At 39.8% G+C, this 14,407-nt stretch overlaps 1 long non-coding RNA gene across 3 annotated transcripts in view; it reads right to left on the bottom strand.

The window, feature by feature from the left end:
- LOC146403586 (uncharacterized) overlaps window positions 1-14,407 on the bottom strand; it is a 403,397-nt gene that overhangs the window by 142,099 nt on the left and 246,891 nt on the right. The window lies entirely within an intron of this gene.

Raw genomic sequence — 14,407 nt, 5'->3', positions numbered from 1 at the left:
AAAAACGACATATAAAGAATCAACTTTGAGCAAGAACATGAGAAAAAAGGGGGGGGGGACAAAACAACAAATGAACAACTTTAAGAGCCCAGAATTAAATGTCCTGATAGAAGAAGGTGTCCATATCTTGGCACAAATAGGGTTGGATTAAGTCTAGAGAGGGACGCAGAGAAGAGAATTTTGAAAACCACCAGAACCTTCATTTACCTGGTGAGGAGTTAAATCTCCTTGCAGATGGAATGAACTGATTTCAGACCCCCCAACCATAATCTTTACCTTTAGTTATATGTGTAATTTTGAGTGGATGATAAATGTTTTGGAAGTCTCAAGGACTTAATTTTAAAATGTGACGATTCCCTATAAATTCAAAATCTGTCTTCCTCTGGGAGAATTAAGTAAATGAAAGAACAATTTTTTCTTCACCGTTTTCATATTTAGATCACGGTATGTATCATTTTATTTTGTAACCTTCCCAGTGCTTTCCAAAAATGAGAATGAATATAACTTGTTACTGGTTTTCACTACAAGCCACATAGTAGTAATTCAATAATTTGTTGAACAGGATTAAATTCAACATTTTCTGAGTGTTTTCCAGCTGAGATAAATCATCAATAGCTAATAAACAAGACTTCCTAATCCCAGTGTACCCAGCATTCCGTCATGCTTCCTCCTCATGCAGATGATAGACGTTTTATTTGATGTGCCAAAGATCTGAAAATGCAGACCATCGGGTACAATGAATAATGCCAATTTCACCGTTGCTCAAGTGTGTATTTGGCCAGTAACAGGTGATTAAACCTTTCAGTGTATTACCTTGCTAACTGGAGGTGCTTACCACAATCTTCTGGTTTCTAAGGCAACTGATTAAAGCATTTAAGAACTGAGGCCTCATTTAGGCTGATGCCCTTGGAAAGGTAGAATTTCTTTTCCAGGAGGCTGTACTGAGAGACAAGGCTTATTTGTTTTAATGTTTTCCATTTCTCTGAATTTCACAACACAAGGTGCTTGATACCTTTTGGTAGAACCTACTGGAAAATGTTACCAATATAAATATGTAGAGCTCAGTTGTGCCAATCCAAAAAAACACACTCAGTGGGATTACTGGTAAATAGGAGGCAAACTCAATGAAGACTCTGTTTTCTTTTTAGCTTCACTTTTTATTTACTTCTTTGCAGCACAAACTGTAAACGGCGATGCTGATGATCTTGGGCCAATGCCTCCGTGAAGAACTCTCCCTTACAAAATGCACGGCTCTGGATTGGAACAGTTATGCTGTTCAGCCTCGACACCCTCTGTGATAAACTGCCATGGACAGAAATTCGGGGGTTCTCTGGAATGAGTTCTTTTTGGTTACAACATGGTCTTCAGGGAGAGACAGGGCTTGCTTCCAGTAGGAGGTTAAGATAATTTTTTTTTTTTTTTTTAAATCAGCAGGCATAGCTAGTCTGAGATCTAACCAGGAAACTGTTCATGCACTTCTACAGTATCCCCAGCCTCAGCCACAGGCTCGCTTTCTCTGTGTGAATTACTCAAATCTTCTGGAATGAAGTGAATCCTCACTGAAGTGTGACATGAGCAACAAAGTTACTCCTTTGTTCTTTTCTCTCGCAAAAGAAAGAGTAAATCTCAGCTATCAGATGTGAAAGGCAGCACTTGCTGCTCTTTGATGCAAGAATAATGCTGATCACGTTTACATACATTTTGGGGATAATGTTATTATGGCTCAATGTCTTGAGATAATTCCAAAATTGCAATAAATCCACACATCTTATGGAATGATGCGAGCATGTAAGGATCACATCGCAATGTAAACTCTGAGATCTCACCTGTTGGGCTCACCACTATATCCCTGTGCCTATTACAGGTGCCTGGCCTGTGACCCCTCCATTGAGCAATGGAGAACTTCCCTTGTGTTAAATCCCTCTCACCCTTCAAATCTGTGTTCTGCTACTTGCTAGATACAACTCTGCTTTGAAAGGGTCCATGTGATTTGAATAAGGACCATTTGAACAATCTATTTCATGGTAACTGATCAGTAACCTTAATTGCACTGCAAAATACCCCCCACCCCTTTTTCCATAATAAGTAACGTAGGCATGGGCATGATATCCCATCACATTCACAGTCCTGGGAGAGAGAAAAAGAAATCTTGAAGAGCCATCTTAGACTCTAGTCCAGCATGCAAGGGAAGCATCAAAATCAGGATAAAGGCCACAGTTGGAGTGCTGAGATCCAGTGTGTGGAACTCTTCAAATTTCTCCTGCTTTAGATCAATCAGAGCCAACTGTGGAGATAAGGTGACTGTGGCCAAACCAAATCACCAATCCTGACCCATTCTGAGCCTATTTCAGCAGGCTCACCAGCAAGGTGGCTTCGGGGAGTGAGGAGAGAGCTGCTCCAGCATTTATGCATGTGGAGCTCATTAGTTTCTGACATCCTTTAGGAAGGGTACAAAAGGCATGTGAGCACTTTTGACATGGAGAGTTTTGCTGGTGGAAGGGAGGTGTATGATAATGATGAGAAACTCTATGTCATTTCTGGCCTTCCCTGAAACGTGTACATGTTCACAGAAAAAAAAAAAATATGTTTTTGCCCAAAGGCCTCTTCATCTGCTCCCAGTTGTCATTTTAGTGTTAGGAAACAGGCAGAGGACTCTTGCCTGCAGAGTGACTTTGTAACAGCCCTCACCTAACAATCGGCTCCATGACTAGACATCCTGACAGAGATATGATAATTTACACGGGCTTTGCTATTTTTATTTCTTCATGTGGCAGAAAAGAAAACTTCGTTTTTTTTAGGATATATTCCCTCAGTTTAGGCAGAGTACTTTTGCCAAAGGCAACAACTAAAAATAAAATCTTTTCATGTCTGTATTCCTGGGCTTCCTCACTTAATCAGAAGATTCTACAGGGACAGTGAAATAAACCACAAGCCTAGAATATTTTAGAATCATTGAATTCCCTAGCTAGTACAAAAACTGCTTTGCATCGAGCACCTAGCTCACCCATTTGTAATATATGGCTTAAAAAGCAGTTTGAATGAGACAATTTAATATTCTTGACAGTATTAAATGTCAGCATCAACTGTTGGGCAGAATTCAGATTTCCTTCCTCCCACCCTCAAAACATGTTTTTTTTTTTTTTTTAAGAGACGAGAAAAGCTCAGCATTTTCACGCATAATCAAATGGAATAGATTGGGCTAGTCAGTTCAGTTCCTCAGAATAATTGCTAGACTCTTTAAAACAAGCAGCCTCCCCAATTAACCTGTAGGGGATGGATGTCAGAGCAAAGTCCTGGCTCTCTGGGCAAATAGCAAGTTAATGGAGATAGTTCTTCACATACTCTATTTGCATATTTGACAGTGAAAACCTATATTGCTTTTCTTGGCCCTGTTATTTCATTTCTACCAGTGAACTAAGAATAAACCTTCTTTTTATTTTGCAAAACTATGTTGATAGAAACCAGCAACAATACCTATGTTGGGGTAATGTTTTTGGCTACAAACCCCCCATCTTCCCATTTCATCTTTACAACAACACTGCAAGGCAGTATATCGGAAAGGTATTCTGGCACAATCTCCTTTGTGAGGCCCTGGTTTTCCCAAACAAATGGCACTTTGTAATGAACCTTTAGTCACCCAACTGTTCCATAAAGAATGTGAAGCTTATAGGCCTTAAATACAAAGCTGAGTGTTAGCACTTTGGCTTTTAGGTACTAAGACAAAATTTGAAATGAATGGATGCTTCAGCTTTCAGCAGTCTTTCACATTGCTTTCAACAGACTGGAAAGTTACACTGGGCCTGCCAGCCTGTCTTTGGCTTGCCCGGCTACCCTCATTGTGATGCCACTCCAGGTGCTAGGACTACACTCAGGGAAGGGCTGACGAGTGTTTCTCTGGGCATCAGAAGGACTTGCCGCCACACTGCTATTGTGCCTGACAAGATGGAGAGGAGTCCTCTTTTTTTTTTTTTTTTTTTTCTGATAGGACAAGGAGAGACATAGATTTGCTGAGGATATAGAGGACTAGGCTCACTGCATTAGTTTCCCAGGGCTAGGGTGGTTCAAAACCACAGAAATGTATTGTCTCACAACTCCAGAGGATAAAAGTCTGAAATCAAGGTGTCAGCATGGCCACGCTCACTCAAGAGTCTGGGTAGAATGCAGTCCTCGCCTCTAGTGTCTGGGGGGTCGCTGTCAACCCCTGGTGTTCCCAGGCTTGCAGCTGCAACACTCCAATCTCTGCTTCCATCATCACACGGTGTTCTTCCTCTGTGTCAGCGTCGTTCCATGAGCGTCTCTTCTCTGTGCATGTCTGTATCCAAATTTCCCTTTTCTTATAAGGACATCAGTCATCTTGGGTTATGGTCCACTCCACTGACCTCTTAATTAAATTAAATACCCTGTTTTCCAATTAGCTCACATTCACAGGTGCTGGGAGTCAGGACTTCAGCATATCTTTTTGGGGGGACACAATTCAACCCATAATACTCATTCTTCAATATACAATGAATTGAACTAGGAATGATGAGAAAATGTAACACAAACCTACTCTTTGAAGAGAGAGACTCCACTCTCTTCCACACAGTGTCTCTGGAAGCCAGGAAGGAGGCAGACTTGCTTGTCTTTTTATTATGTGTTCTATGAAGCAGTGTTTCTACGTAAAGACTCACTCACGAAGAGGAACTTCTTTCAAGTCTACTTTTGCAATCAGAAAAGCAGTCTTTAGGGGAGGCATGTGAGTGTTCCCACTTTACAGAGGATAAAACTGAGGGACAGACAACTCGAAACATGTTGGTCATACCTATGTTTCTGACATGGTGTTTCTAGTTAGGAGTTAGTTAGTACTCATGTGACTTGCCCAAGTTCATATACCAGGAGAGGGAAGAATGTAGTCTTTGGACTTCTCATCCGGTACTCTGGGCACATACATGGTTACTTCTGGCTCTGTAACAGGAATATCACTTCTGAGGATATAATCTCTGTTATACCCTTCTCCTCTGAGTTTACTTCTTGAACTTGTACCGGCATTCTTTCTTTCTGAAAAGCACCACTTTTCGGCAAAATACGTATCCATTATTTGACATTTGTCATTATTTATTTGCTTTCTTTTATCTTTAGAATCACCTAGATGCTTGATAGAGCAGATTCCCATCTCCTACCCACTGGAAAAGCTTGGGATGTGACTGCAGCCCAGGTCTTCGATTTTCAGGAAGGTTCTCAGGTGTTTTTGACAGCGATGTGATTTAGGTCCCTCTGGACCAGTTGCCCGTGATATATCTTCCATCTCTAAGCATTTATAATGTATTGTCTTTGGATCCTGCTTCTGTCCCCCGGCTAAGATATAAAGTACTCAGATTTCCACTGACCACTAGGAAAATAGGGACTTCTCCCTGGCTCCACAACCCTGTAAAAATTCTGGTTTAAGCGCATGATAGACACCAGCTTAACACAGTCTTGATGCCTAACTTCTCCTCCAATATCACAATTTCCTTCAGTTTTCATACGACTTCTTCTTTAGTTTTGAATGTTCTTGGAACTCACCTTGTTCTACACCCTTTAAAAATCAGTACATATAAAAGCACACATTCATACTCAGCACAGAGGCCTTTTGCTCTCACTGAGACTTTCTGGAGGAGCAGGAGGATTTCCCTCCCAGAAATGGACCATAGAAGCTTTCCCACCAGGAACCAGAATTCATACACACTACATCTGTGCAGGAAAATGAGTTTTTTCCAGTGCTTCTTTGAAAGTGTTTAGTCAAGGGTGACATGATGGCTGCAACAACCAAGAGGGTTTTTCTCTCCCCATAGAAGGTCTTTGTTTGGACTTTTTAGCAAACAAGACGATATTTTAAGGCATATTTATTTCTATTGTATATATCTGGATGTTTGGATGTTTCCGCACATAGTGCCTACTTGTTGCCTTGCTTATAGTAAGTGCTTAATAAATATTTGTGAATGTAAGAACCAGTATCTAAACAGTTCATTGATAGAAATCCAACATGTTTCTTACCCACTCTATTCCTTGAAAGTCAAACACAGGACTTTGGCTTACCAGCAATCAGTACTTTTTCAAATATTATCTTAGGTCCTAGAGTTTAATGAGGAAACCTTTATAGGCATTAAAATGCCTTCTATTGCTAAGCCTCACGGCACCTACCACACCTTCCTCCTGACCTACAATCTATCTGAAGGGTGGGGAAAAGCAGGAAGTGATTAATGATGTCATACTTAGTCAACATCTTATTAATAAATAGTCAATTCATATCAACTCGTAAGTCCTCATTAAGTATCCATTCTGACCCTCGGCCTGTCCTAGGTAGCATGAGAGATAAAGAAGTTTTACCGGAGCTGGCCCTTTCCTTGATAAAATTTACAATCCAGCCAGATATCTTTATAATGAAGGCATTTCTAAGTTCTGTGCTTTTTCCTTCTCCCTTCCTGTTTCCTCTGTCTTTCCCATGTGCTTCTCTCACTAGTTTCCCTTCCTTGTCACCTATGATTCATCACTTCAGGCTTGCCCAGCAGTATGGCCAGTTTTCACTGAGCTGAAAGATAGTGTGCGGGAGTGGAGAAAGCTTTGTAGGTGAAGAGGACTGGGTCCAAATTCCAGCTCTGCCACTTGTTGAATTTATGACCTTGCAGAAAATCCATCAACCTCTCTGCGCCTCAGTTTCCTCATTCTTAAGACTGAGATAACAACACCCACCTTATGTTTAGTACAAGGATTATAAATAATTTATACAGTGTATGTAAAGTGTTATGTGCATGATAGATGTTTAATAATGTTAACTAGAGATATAGCTACTGTGAATGTTAAATGCTAGCTAGAGAAACAACTAGTAGAAAATGACTAAAATACCAGGAAATATTTTGGAAATGTCATTAGGGCCACAGAACATTTGTGCTTGGTCATAACACTTAGTTTGCTCCTGTTCATGTCATTACTTATTTATTTATTTTTGGCTGCACTAGTGGTATATGGATGTTCCCAGGCCAGGGATCAAATCTGAGCCACAGCTGTGACTTATGCCACAGCTGCAGCAATGCCAGATCCTTAACCCACTGTGCCACAATTGGAACTCCCATATCATTGTTTTTATTAACTAATACTGTTAGTTATAGTTATTGCTACCTCCACCTCCCACCCCTCATACTTATTCTCAAGAAAAGAATGAAGAGAAATTACAGGAAACTGCTCAGAGAAAATATGATCAGGCCTCCCTTAGCAGTCCAGCAAGTCAGTAAGTTAGATTTTGTTTCTTCACTCAACAAATATTTACTGAATCCATCTCTAAGACTAACATGAAAGACAGCAGGACATGGAAGAACTAGAACTCATGGCTGAGTTGGGGGCAGAAAATGATGAGAGATAAAGCTGGAGATTTAGACAGGGGCCACATCATCTGGGGAATTCTAGGACACGTTCCAAATTTGGACTTTATGCTAGCAGCAAAACATGACATCAAAAAGTTTTAGTAAGGAAAGGAAACTTGCACTTTTTTTTTTTTCCAAAGAATGATTATTTTGGTTGCAGGTGGAAATGGATTTGAGGAGGCAAGAGTGAGAACAGAGGAGTAGTTGGGGAGCAGTTACTTCAACCCAGTAAGAAATGATAATTGCTTTATCCAAGGGGGAAGGGGATGGGGAGGATGAGAGGAGCTTGAGAGCTATTTGGGAGGCACAAGTTTATAACCCCTGGGATTTGCTGAAACTAACATTTTTATTTTTTGGCTCTAAGAAGTTTTTGGACATTTCTTGAAAAGTTATATGATGTATACACAATATACTACATAGTACACTCAGGGAGATCTGGGTACCAATCAAGACATTAAAATATCCAGAATAAAACATACAAATATTCACAATAAATGAGAGATTAAGACTATTAATAACCCTCAATCACTTCAGAGCAGGTTTGCCGCCAAGTGAGTAATGGAAAATCTTTGAGTTTTCAGAGTCTTCTGTTTTGAAATGTGGATAAGTGTTAACCAATTGTAAAAGGTAGGTGGAATAAGCAAAAGAGTGAAAAGATACTTGGATAGTTTTTTTGTTGCTGTTGTTTTGATTTTTTTTTTTGAAGAGATGGATGTGGTATCACATCCCATCCATCCCACCCAGATAGAGAGGGAACTAAGCAGGAATGCATATTTGCAGCCATAAGTTTGGGCTCAGTTTGGGATATGAGCTAATGTATTCAGGGGGACAACAATTAGCAGCATTGCAAGAACAGGGAATGGTGATCAATGTTCAAAGTTGGAGAAAGAATCCACAAAAATGAGTATTTACGTGTCTCTTGGATTTAGCGACTAAAGGGCTGTTGATGACCTTTGAAGAATCAATGTCTGTGTTATGGCAGAAGAAAGACACCAAAACATAATGGATTGAAAAGTACAAGGAAGGTAAGAAAACAGAATGAGCATATGTAAGTACATTTTTAATACATTTTACTGCACTGATTTGTCTTGCTGATTAAATAGTATCCACCTTGTGTGTCAATGGCATTAGAGTTGAATGAAATTTTTTCATAAAATTTTTTCATAAAAAGTTTGAAAAAATAAACAAGCCGGAGTTCCCGTTGTGGCGCAGTGGTTAACGAATCTGACTAGGAACCATGAGGTTGAGGGTTTGATCCCTGGCCTTGCTCAGGTGGGTTAAGGATCCAGCATTGCCGTGAGCTGTGGTGTAGGTCTCAGACTCGGCTCAGATCCTGTATTGCTGTGGCTGTGGCGTAGGCCAGCGGCTATGGCTCCGACTTGACCCCTAGCCTGGGAACCTCCATATGCCGCGGGAACGGCCCAAGAAATGGCAAAAAGACAAAAAGACAAAAAAAAAAAAAAAAAAAGATAAGTCATATTACTTGCCTTTAAATATTTGATGCAAAAAACAAGTGAGGGAAAAAAAAAGTCATATCATACAATTAAGCGTCTCATAAGAATTTGTTTTTGTTTCTATTTTATTACTTTTCTTTTTCTACCCTTGAGCATTTTGATTAATCTGGTCTCGGGTGGAACTGGAGATCTTCATGTTTAATAAATTCCAAGGTGATTCTGGAATCAGGAATATAAATTTAGAAAAGAGCCATAGAGAAGTGAAAATTTAAATCATAAGAGCAAGTGAGAACATGGAGAAGAGACTGAGGAAAGCTGAAAGCAGGATCTATATTTGTCCTGTTTTAGTTAAAAGGGGAACTGGGAAGAGGATATGACATAAAGATCACAGAATGTATATATATGTATGACCAGGTCACTATGCTGTGCAGTAGGAACTGACACAACACTGTAAATCAACTATACTCTAATTTTAAAAAAATAAATAAACAAAAAACCACCCAAGGCACTAAGAACAACCACAAAGTGCCATTGAATATGAGGTAGTGTGACCGTTAACACAAGAGAAGGACTTTGAAGAATTCTGAACTATAGCAGGATTATTAAAAAGTAACTTTTGTTGTTTTTGTTTCTGATTACAAAAATGTTACAGAAAAGTGCAGTGCAGAAAACAAAAATCTCTTGTGGTCCTGCAACCTGGGATAACCACTGTTTATCTTTCACGGAATATCTTTCGCGTCTTCAGGCAAACAATTTTAAGACTTTCGATGAAAAGAGTAGCTATGTATTCAGGTTGATATTAGTCTTAGGCCAAAAAGATAGTTTACGAATAAAAGTTTGGGGTGGATTGGTTGTTTTTGAATATTACATGCAATGAGATGGCTTTGGAACCTTTCTGGGTGGAACTATAGCTATCCCGAAAGGTTTTAGTGGAAAGTATAGACCAAGGGTTGGCAAACCAGAGCCCTTGGGCCAAGTTCAGTCCGCTGCTTGTTTTGTAAGTTGTAGTGGAATACACAGCCCCACCCTTGTTTATTTAATGTCTATAGCTGCTTTCCTACACACTTGAGTACTTTTGACAGAGACTATCTGGCCCATAAAACCTAAAATATTTATGAAATGGCCTTTTACAGAAAAGGGTTGCCAACGCCTGGTGTAGACCAACATTTCCCCAGTTATGTTCCAAGGCACATGAGTTTCCCATGAAATGTTAATAAACTTTCCTAAAAAAGGGCTCTGTGTTCCAATACGTTTGGAACATGCTGCATTAAACAAAGTTAACCAGGTTTCTTTACAGTTATGCATCTAATAACATTTAATATGTTTATTGATAATCATCAAGAGCAGGGTATATTATATACAGTAGTTCCCCAAATCATGTGGTCATAGAACCCTTTATTTTCCAGGAATATCTGTGATCATCACACAGTTTGGAAAATCTTAAATTAGTCTGAGAGGCTATAAACTTAAGGCCATGGTGTTTTTATTCTAGAATGTATGTACAGAGAGCCTACTTGGTTCCAGAGGTCAGAAAACCACCCTCTACTAGTCAATCACCAGAGCTATCTTTGGGGCTGGAGCTGTGCAAAGGAAATTTTAGTCTGAAGCAAAATACCCAAGAGTGCTATACAGAAATGGAGACAAGTGATACAAGGCTTCTGAGGTGGTAGCTGGGGCAAGGAAGCATTCAGCTTTCTTTGTTCAGGGTAGCATTTCCAGAGCCATAGTCTGACTTTCATGGGTGTTGGGAAATTTTGCCTTTATGGAACTCTTTCTCTCTTAAAAAAAAAGAAAAAGGGTAAAAATTATATTTTTATGCCTGTGCGGTATGAAGACAAATGTATGTATTTGGATGTATTCACTTTGTCTTCTGATTTGAAAAGATATTGAAATTAAATATGTCATTGCCCCTAAAACTACTGCAGACTCTAGACAGTGCCTATTCTGTCTAGTGGGTAAACCAGCCCCTGAAAGTTGCCAAGGCATATTATCTTCCCTGCCAGTAAAACCTTCTTGATGGTGGGACCATGCCTTATGTACTGCACACCCCTCCTCCTTAGTCACTTAGAACCTCTTGGTTCAGTGGTATCTGTTGAATGAATAAATGGGTGATTAATTTCAGGATTGTCAAATATCTCATTAGAGGATAAAAGGAATAGCTTCACTAGAAGACATTTAGGGTTCCTCCAAAGATCTAATCAGAACTACTAAAATATATCAAAGTATCACCATGTAATGGAAAGAACTCTTGAAATTAAGTCTCCTGCCACTAAATAGCAGTGTAGCTAGTTATTTCATAACTTTGGGCCTCAATTTCTTAATAATAAGAAGAAAATATTAATTAAAATGAGGGGGTTCTATACACAGTTCTAATTAGAAGCCAGAGCAATCGCTAAAATTTTTATGATAGTCAGTCATAAAATAACTAACAAGCTTTAAAAACATTCCCAGCAGTAAGCGCCCCAGTTTATTTAAAAATTAAACTCTCTCAAAAATCTTCATCATGGAGTATATAGTCACAGACTACATAGTCTGTTTTCCAAGGACAGTGGATGGGCCCCTTCTAAGAGCAAAACAAATCAGAAAGTTCTTAAAATTCAATAAAAATCCTAATAAGCCACCTAACTCAATTTTCTTCCAACATAGGCTTCTCCTTAGAGAATATTTTCACCTGTTTTTTGTCATATCCTACTTAAAAACTGTAACACCTTGGGCTACGATGTTTCACTTTTACCAGGAATCTTGACCAGTCCAACTTATTATGAGTGGAAGAGATGGTGTATTAATATGTCCCACAATCAGCAACACCCACACAAAACTGTAAGTTAGAAAGATTAAAAAAAAAAAAAAAAAAAAAAAAGCTCACCAGATAAGTAAACTATTATCTGCTACTAAATCAGGAATGAGAGGTACTGTTTTATCTGACACTTGTTTCTAATTGAAAAAGAGAAAAAAAAAAAAATTCCCCATGAAGAAGGAAAGTTGGACCAGTTAACTCTAGAAATTTTAGAAATTTCTTAGCAGCGCCAGGGAGTCTGCTGATGAGAGACACTCTGGAGACCTGACTCCCACAGGGGCCCAGTCTACCTTCCTGGCACAGGGCCATACAGGTCTGGCTCAAACGACCTTCCCCACTCTGCATCAGGAGTGCTGTGGAAGTAACCGTGGGCCCCAGGAAGATGGCCTTTTGCACTGAGCTGATGCCTGTTCAGACAGGCCTAGAGTTCTGGACACCCGAGCGCAGGTGCATAGGGGCAAACTGTGCATGCACATATCATGCTGCTTTGGCAACCAGGCCCCCTGAGGTCCATATCCCAAGTTTGGGCCTTGCAAGAATAGGTCACGCCACAGGTGGGGATCTCTGGGGGACACATCTGGACATTCCTCTCCAGAACAGAGATGCTAACTCCCTTAAAGCCATCTCTCTGGGGATCTCAGATGCTGTTCCGGGGTGGACCAGGGCTAGTTGGTACAGGAGACACCTGGGAATCATGTTTGCTAGATAAGCCCTAGGTTCAACAAGGTCACAAGACCGTATGGGCTAAGATGGTAAAAGAGAAAAAAAGAAACTTCTGCTATTTTCTCCTGTGGACGAATACATAACTCTGGAGAAGGCCAGGCAGCACATTTCTGAAATACAGGAGTGGATATATGTACTGTGACTTTCATCTTAAGAGGAGGCAGAAGAAAAGAAATAACTGAAATTTGCTTAGTTTCTTTCACAAATCACCTTTCTCTGCAGTAAGTACTCTTCCTTGAGACACCAACATCAAATGCTATCACTTACACGTGGGATCTAAAAAAAGGACACAATGAACTTCTTTGCAGAACAGATACTGACTCAGAGACTTTGAAAAACTTAAGGTTTCCAAATGAGACAGGTTGAGGGGTGGGGGGATATACTGAGGGTTTGGGATGGACATGCTATAAAATTTGGTTGTGATGCTTGTTGTACACCTATAAGTGTAATAAAATTCATTCATAAAAATAAACATCAGAATATATATATATATACACACATATATAAAAGAAGAGAAGAGTCTATGATCTGGCAAAGTCCCTTCCCAAAAATACCCTTATCCCCTCTCTGCCCTTTCCTTTCATCCTGGGTTACGGAAGAAGGCAGAAATTTATCAGTGGGGATTGAATATGGCTGTGGAGGTCCTTTTACCCTCTATCTCCCAAAAGCCAGTTCCTAGAGCCTTCCTCCCTGGGATGGAGATCCTATGTTTTAGTTATTTCAGGAAAGTATGGATTCTACATGTTCTGTTCCACCGTCAGGCCTGTGTCTGGTTGTAGGTTAGGGAAAGAAGATCCCTTTACCTCGGAATGCCTCTAAGCATCTAGGGCATCTGTGGGTGCTGATAAGCCTTGGCCATGGAAGATTTGGGGAGTGCAGCATTTACCAGAGGTCTAGATGTTTTTAAGGAGAAATTTCTCATACATATGATTCTAAACTGCATATTCTTGAACAGGTTTGCTTTTCAGTTATCAATGGATTCTACTGACTTGGGCCATCTTATAAAGTCTTAAGGAGATTTTGTTTTAAAATACTCAAGGAGAGATTTAGTAAAAAGCATTCTTGATGTCTGAAATAACATTGAATAAGAGCTGCTGTTCTAAATGGATCCTTGACCCTGTAATCAAGATTATCTGGGATTTTTTTTTCCCCCCTTGAGGCAGTAGTCTCATTTTGTCATGGAAAAAATGAGAACAATTAGAATGTTTTCTAGATTAGATACCAGGTGTTGGAATACAGAAGATGTCTGTTCGGGCACACTGATTATTTTTCCAATGCCAAGAACAGTCCGGAGTTTCTGGTTTACAATCCCCACCTTCTCAGGTGCCAGGTTGCGCTCCCTGAAAGCTCCCTTCCTCAGAATCTGAAGCAAGCACCATTTCAATACAGCCACAGCCTATGGGCAAAGATTCATTGCAAAGGTCAGCCTATAATGACACAGGAAGACTCAACTTTGAGGAAGGTATAAAGTCCTGTAGTCATATTTGAATGGTTCTCAAACTGATATTCTGAAGGAAATCTTTCATTTAATTCTGTTCCTTCTCCTGAAATTTGGTTTTCCAGGAGATTAGGGAACCTGGCCTCAAATCAGAAGCCAGTCTGAATTGGCTTTGGAAACTCCAGAGAGCAGTGGGGTTCAGCAGATGTAGTTGGCCTGTGAGGTATCTGCAGGAGGCCTGTGCCTTGACTTTGGGGCAGTTCTGAGGACCTGATGTATTTGCAGAAGAATAATGAACATGGAACAAATCATGGAGATTTTAATTCACTGGACAGCAGAGGTGTGAAACATTTAAAAAGCCAATGAAATGTTAAGATCTGGAAATAGAAATTATAGGTTACAAAGTTAGAGAAAGAAACTTCGAAATAAAACAATTTCAAAAAGATGATAGCCTTTTGCAGTCTAAAGAAAAATGTTATATTTAGGATGAGCTGTTGATGCATATTAATATATTTGATATGATGTGGGACAGGATGTCCAGAGTAAGAAGATTTGGGGCCTCTGGATCTCTCAGTATGACCCTGGGCATGGAGAATATTGAAAGCAAGCAATAGATGCT

This window comes from Sus scrofa, chromosome 5 (assembly GCF_054392235.1).
Source record: "Sus scrofa isolate SSC_HxYL_T2T_F1_AM1 chromosome 5, Sscrofa_HxYL_maternal_Yorkshire_Landrace_v2.0, whole genome shotgun sequence".
Lineage (NCBI taxonomy): Eukaryota > Metazoa > Chordata > Mammalia > Artiodactyla > Suidae > Sus > Sus scrofa.
The sequence above is the reverse complement of the archived record's forward strand: the minus strand, read 5'-3'. Positions and strand labels throughout refer to the sequence as shown.